The sequence below is a fragment of the Triticum dicoccoides genome, unplaced genomic scaffold, assembly GCF_002162155.2.
Source record: "Triticum dicoccoides isolate Atlit2015 ecotype Zavitan unplaced genomic scaffold, WEW_v2.0 scaffold75828, whole genome shotgun sequence".
NCBI classification, from domain to species: Eukaryota; Viridiplantae; Streptophyta; class Magnoliopsida; order Poales; family Poaceae; genus Triticum; species Triticum dicoccoides.
Window position 1 is genome coordinate 26536 of NW_021297643.1, and position 7315 is coordinate 33850.

The window sequence follows — 7315 nt, forward strand, 5'->3', positions numbered from 1 at the left end:
ACCGCCGCCGTGCCTGCGTCGTAGCCGCGCTCCCCGCCGCCCGTGCGTCCTCTCGTCGTGTCCAGGAGCTCCGCCGCTGTCCACTTCATCGAGCAAGCCGAGCCCCGAGCGCTCGCAACGCCCGAGTCCACCGCACCGACCTCGCCCGAGTCCGCCGTCGCCGGAGATCCCCTTCAACGCCGTCGTCGCTCTGGTCCATCCCCGGCCGCACCAAGGGCTTCGTCGCACTCACTGTGAGCTTAGCCATCTTCCCCTCCCTTCCGTTCTTGCTCCCGAGCCGTGTAGCGACCTCTCGGAGCTCAACCGCACCCACCGCCGTGGAGCTCGTCGCCGACGTGCTCCCGGTCATCCTCCGGCCACTCCACGGTGTCCATCATGCTCACCGCGTCACGTAGCACCTAACTAGCTACTCCCCGCACCTCAGCGACCCCCCTAGTGACAAGTTCGACTTCGACCGAACCCCGGTGGCCGCCAAAGTCGTCGCCGGCGCCAACTCCGGCCACCCCGACCCCAACGGACTCCACCAAGAGCTGCGGCTCGACCCCAGCTCCTCTCCGGTGGCCTCCGCGGCTCGTTTGGTTGCCGGAACGGCAAAAATCACTTCCGCCGCCGCGTCGGGCTCGCCGGCGGCTAAACGCCGGTGCAGCCGACCCGGGTTTGACCACGGGTGGGCCCTGGTTGACTCTCCTGAGTCAATGACAGGTGGGGCCCAGCCCTGTTAATTAAACAGGTTTAGTTTTAATTAAACTTTAACTAATCTAATCACACTGACACGCGGGACCCACTGTCAGGTTTGACCCGGACGTGTCCCGTTGGCCTGCTGACGTCACACTGACGTCAGGCTGACGCAGTAATTGATTTTCTGGAATTAATCTAATATAGGAAATTCCAGAATATAGTTTAAACTTCAAAAAATCATAACTTTTATTCCGTAACTCCAAATCAGACAAATTATATATGAAAAATGATCAGAAAAATCCAATCTATCCATCTGTACTATTTTCATGCACGATTAAACAAGTTAACCTGATGTTTAATGCAGAACAAGGAAAAACACTTAAAAGGGCCATGTTTGAGTTTGAAATTTGAATCTTTGATTCAAATTGGTTCAAACCCTTCTGGTCTTAGTTGCATTAGCCCAACACACTCATATTGCCATGTTTCATGCATGCATCATATTGTTGCACATTGTTTGGTGATGGTTGTGTATCGGTGTTCTTGCGGCAGGTTCTGCCTCCGAGGAGTACCGTGAGTACCCTAATGAAGAACCGTATCAGTGCATCGAACCATCAGGCAAGCAACCAACCATTTGATCATATCGATACAATCCCATGTTCTCGCTCCTGCTCTCTTTTACTGCATTAAGACAACGTGTTTCAAACTGTTGTGTGCTACGGTAGTTTAACCCACTTCCTCTGCATGACCTGTCATTGCCACAGTAACTAGATGAAACCCACTAGCATGTGTAGGAGTTGATTGAGCCATATGTATGTGTTGTTCCTACCTTGCTATGCCTGCTATGCTTAGAGTCGTGTCAGGTCTGGTTCATCTGGGTGATGGGCTAGAGTGAAATGATTATGTCGGTAATGAGAGTGGTGCGGTGAACACGATTTGGTAAAGGTATCGATGAGAGGCCATGTAGGAGTACATGGTGGGTTGTTTCATTGAAGCCGACCTTAAGCACTGAGATCTGTATGTGTGATTTAAGAATCAGCTACTACCATGCATTGGGCCCGAAACCAATGGACCCTCTCGGCTTCTTATTCACCCTAGTTCTCCGTCCAGGAGTTGCAAGTAGTTTCTGGTGTTTGTAGCCTACTGGAGGCCGTAGACAGCGCTGACCGTAGGGGTGGGCTGTGATGCGGTAGGTACGTGGCCGGGGATACCGGGCACCCGTTAGGTGTCACGGACCCCTGTACACATCGTTCGGGGCCGTATGGGAAACCTCGGCCGGACTCCCTGCGGATGGAACCTGGATAGGCGATAAACCTGGATTGGAGACTTAGGTGGTTAGGTAGGTCGTGGCCGACACCCACGTTGGGCTTCCGCTTGAAGGTTGCCGAGTACATGTCGTATAAACGACGGTAAGTGGTGAGAGCGTGTATGAAGAAGTACACCCCTGCAGGGTTATCATGATCTATTCGAATAGCCGCGTCCGCGGTAAAGGACTACTTGGTTGCCTATACAGTTCATAGACAAGTAAATGGAAACTACTAAAAGCCTCAAGATAAGTGTGAGTGCCGAGGATGGCTCTTCCGTAGGAAGACGGAGGTGGACCCTCGGTAGTGTATTGAAGTGGTGAGTAGTGCACTCGTGTGCGCAAAACCATTTCAAGTTGGAGTCTCGTAGGATAGCCTAGCCAAGAGTCAAAGCTGGCTTGCTGGAACAACTCCACCAACCCTTCTTGATAATGTGCATGTATGTAGGATCTGATGTATGTCTTGCTGAGTACCTTTGTACTCATGTTCCTATAATTTACATTTTTACAGAAGACGCTGCAACCCCTTCTGATGGGTTCTTCGTAGACGTTGACATCAATGAGTAGGCTAAGGCCTAGGTGGTGATCCTGAGCTTGTGAAGGACCACATAGTATAGCTAGGCTTTCCAAGCCTCTTTTATTTTACTAGTTGTCTGTACCCAGACAAGCTACTTCCGCTGCTGGTTTGTATGACTGTATGACTTGAATGCTGGGTCGTGTGACCCGTACCTTTGTGTATGTTATGTATGGCTCTCTGAGCCTTAAATAAAGTACTTGTGTCATAGAGTCATGTTGTGATGCCTTGTTGTATTTGCACACATCGAGCATATTGTGTGTATGATTGAAATGCTTGGTATGTGTGGGATCTGACTATCTAGTTGTTTATCCTTAGTAGCCTCTCTTACTGGGAAATGTCTCCTAGTGTTACCACTGAGCCATGGTAGCTTGCTACTGCTCTGGAACACTTAGGCTGGCCGGCATGTGTCCTTCTTCGTTTCTGTGTCTATCCCTTCGGGGAAATGTCACGCATTGAGTACCGGAGTCCTGTTAGCCCGCTACAGCCCGGTTTACCGGAGTCCTGCTAGCCCAGTGCTACAGCCCGGACCCACTTGCTGATGACCGACACGTTCGTTGCTGGGTCATGGATGCCTGTCCCTGTAAGTTTGTGCCACTTTGGGTTTACGACTAGCCATGTCAGCCCGGGCTCCTTATCATATGGGTACTAGCGACACTATCATATACGTGTGCCAAAAGGCGCAAACGGTCCCGGGCATAGGTAAGGCGACACCCGTGGGAATACCGTGCGTGAGGCCGCAAAGTGATATGAGGTGTTACATGCTAGACCTATGTGGCATCGAGTCGGGGTCCTGACAGCGTTGGCATCAGAGCCAGACTGCCTGTAGGTTCTCCAAGCCAAACTGGTCGATGTTGAGTCTAGAGATTCTTTAGTTATATGTAGGGGAATTGTTTGTGGGTTGGAACGTAAGGCTCTTTTTACTCCTTTATCTTATGACATTCTGATCTGAGTCAGTCTATTCTTCCACCGGGGGTTAAGGAATTAGGATCTATTCTCTCTATCAGGATCACGTGTCACTAATCAGTAGTACCTTATAGGTTTGATGGATACAAGCCTAGTTCAGTTCTACTACCACATTATGTTGTTAGGATGGACTCAGAACTTTGATATGATGATGTTGAGTGTGTATGAAATCCTTTGTCAAATGTCTCAAAATCCTTCTTGAGCATTTACAGATGTTATGCTGCCGAAATTTTGCTGGAAATTCTAATGCCTTTGCTTTATGGTTGTGCTTTCAGATGGCCACTCGCGATCTTAATCAAGTGGTTCGCCTGACTCGATGCCTAGATGTACCCGGCCATACCGCCATGTTGGTCAGGGTAATGACTGAGGCTGGATACCGTTGGTATCCTGAGTACACGGTCGAAGAGCAATTCCGAGACTTCAATCAAAGCCAGTATCTCTGCACTGTCAGGATATTTCCATCTTATCCTGGATCCACCGAGCCCCTTCACTGCTCCTATGGACTCGGGGTTACTATTGAGATGGCTGTGCAGGACGCCGCCTACTCTATGATGACCATCATGCGAGTCAGGTCTGGCCTATTTCGGGACTCTGATTTCTGGTATATGCCAGGATCACTTCCGGGAGCACAAGGGTATCTCCAGGCTATCTATGCTGACCCCACTCAGGAGAATTCACGGACTCGCACCACTGCTGAGATGCTCGAGGATAAGGACCGTGAAAATCGGGCCTTGAGGCTAGAGCTTTTCAATACCCGTGCTGACCATTGGGCCACGTTGACTCAGTTTGCACCGGCGGTGCAAGCTGGATATTCAGATATGCGCGATCTCTATCCTGTGAGATCTGCTCTGCCAGACGTGATGGGTTGGCGTGATGTAGGAGGCATCACCCCACCTCGTGGTCCCCGCAGGCCACCGTCTGTTGGTCCAAGACCTCATCCTAGTCCCTATGGTCCGCAAGCTCCGCGAGATCGTCTGTTCCCGGATGATCATGTTGAGCTTCCAGGCTATGGAGGTGACTTCTACGAGAACTACTACGGATCGGTTTGAGTTAGTGGTAGTATCACTAGTTCGTACCAGCTATGTCGTCTATCGTCCTGCGTGACTCGTGGGATATGACCTAGTTTGTACCGCCTTCCGGAGGTGTAGAAAAATAATGTATAGGAGCTTGGGATGCCTCCGATGAGATGTAATCCTCTTACCACCGTAATAGTACCTTGTTTGGTCTTGTACTAAACCTTGTATGGTGTGTATGACGATGGAATAAAGAAGCAGTTTCTGTATCTACCATGTCATACAGATGATCATCTTGCATTCCGAGTTACTCCTTACATTCTGTATCCTATGTCGGAATCTTATCATTCTGACTAAATCATTGTCTTGTTTACCTAGGATGGTCAACACGCGCACTAACCCTGCTCCTCAAGAGCAGGCCGAAGGCAGTGAAGTCAGGAATGCAAATCTGCCTCATCCTCCTTCCCTAGCCGAGGTTATGATGGAAGCCGAGAGAAACAAGCGGGAGACCAACCGTTTGTTGGAGCGTATTGAACAGAACACAACACACCATCAGAGGACTAACGTGGTGTCACTCAGTGATTTCATCAAGTTACATCCACCCACGTTCCACCACTCCGTCGAGCCTCTCGACGCTGATGACTGGCTTCGCAGTATTTCTCACAAACTGCGCTCCGCGCTAGTAGCCGAGGCTGACAAGGTCACCTTTGCTGCATATCATCTTGAAGGCCCCGCCAGTCTCTGGTGGGAGAATTATGGAGCTATGCGCCCAGCGGGCCATGTCACTACTTGGGCTGAATTCAGCGAGGCTTTCCGTGAACATAACATTCCGGAGGGTCTCATGGACCGTAAACGTGAGGAATTTTGTAGTTTCACTCAGGGCCGACTCTCTGTGGATGCTTACAGCAAGGAGTTCGGTAACCTCGCACGATATGCCACTGAGGAAGTTTCTACCGATGCCAAGAAGCAAGCAAGGTTCCGTAAGGGGTTTAGTCCTGAGCTCCGCCGCGACCTCCGTCTGCATGAGTGCACATCTTTTCAGAAGCTTGTTAACAAGGCCATCAGTGCTGAGACTGGTCAGACTGATTATGACGCAACACGCAAGCATGGCCGTGACGTGGGTTCCTCATCCGGTGCTGGTCCTCAGAAGCGCCGCGTGTGGGTGCCCAACACTGCCCTGCCACCCAGGTTCACACCGAGGCCATCCTTCCAGGCGCCTCGTCCCGTTCAACAGTCTGCACCAGCCAAGCCCTATGGCGGTCCAACCAACAGTGCTCCTCCACGTACCAGTTCCGTGACTTGTTTCAAGTGTGGGGAATCTGGCCACTATATGCGTGAGTGTCCCCAGACCAACCCCAACCAACCTGCTAAAGCTGTTGGCCGTGGCAAGCCGACAGGGAAAGTGTTCCACGCCAAGCCGGCCACCGCTACACGTGGCCATGTCAACTATATCTCTGCCGAAGAAGCTCAAGAGGATCCCAACGTCGTTCTCGGTACGCTCCTTGTTAATTGCCACCCGGCATCTGTTCTTTTCGATACAGGAGCCTCTCATTCATTTATATCCGAGAACTATGCTCGTTTGCATAACACCGCATTCTGTGACATGCCATCCACTATGGAAATTTCTACTCCCGGTTCTAGATGGCAAACCTCCAGGGTAAGTTATGGAAATGAAATCCAAGTCGACAGACTTGTTTTCCTTGCATCTTTGATAGCTCTCAAATCTTCGGATATTAATATCATTTTGGGTATGGACTGGATGTCAGCTCATCATGCCAAAATTGATTGCTTCTCTAGGACTGTTCAACTCACTCATCCTTCGGGGAGGATAGTCAACATCTTGACCCGAAGAGCCAAGCGACAGTTATATTCTCTTAACACCAGCCCTTTGCCCGACCTTGAGGACGTTCCGGTAGTCCGTGACTTCCCGGATGTCTTCCCAGAGGAATTGCCAGGTGTTCCACCTGACAGGGATGTGGAGTTCGTAATAGACCTCATTCCAGGAACCGTCCCGATTGCTAGAAGACCCTATAAGATGGCACCACTAGAACTAGCCGAGCTTAAGAAACAACTTGATGAGTCCTTGAAAAAGGGTTTCATCCGACCTAGTTCATCTCCGTGGGCTTGCCCCGTCCTCTTCGTCAAGAAGAAGGATGGTACGGACCGGATGGTTGTAGATTATCGACCTGTCAATTTGGTCACAATCAAGAACAGATATCCGCTCCCCAGGATCAACGACCTGTATGATCAGCTCGCTGGATCCTCAGTCTTCTCCAAAATGGATTTGAGGTTGGGCTACCATCAAATCAAAATCAGGAACGGGGACATTCCTAAAACGGCCTTTGTTACTCATTATGGCCAATACGAGTATACCGTCATGTCCTTCGGTTTAACCAACGCTCCAGCCACCTTTTCTCGGTTAATGAACTCAATCTTCATGGAGTATTTGGATAAATTCGTCGTGGTTTATCTCGATGATATACTCATCTACTCCAAGAACGAGGAAGAACATGTCGAACATCTAAGGCTAGTGTTGAAGAAACTTCGAGAGCATCGTCTTTATGCCAAATTCTCTAAATGTGAATTTTGGTTGTCATAAGTGACCTATCTGGGTCATGTAATATCTGGTAAAGGTATTGCTGTTAACCCTGAGCGAGTTCAAGCCGTCCTTAATTGGACTCCACCTGAATCGATCAAGCAAGTTCGGAGTTTTCTGGGCTTAGCAAGCTATTGTCGTCGCTTTGTCGAAAATTTCTCCAAAGTTGCTAAACCTCTAACCGAACT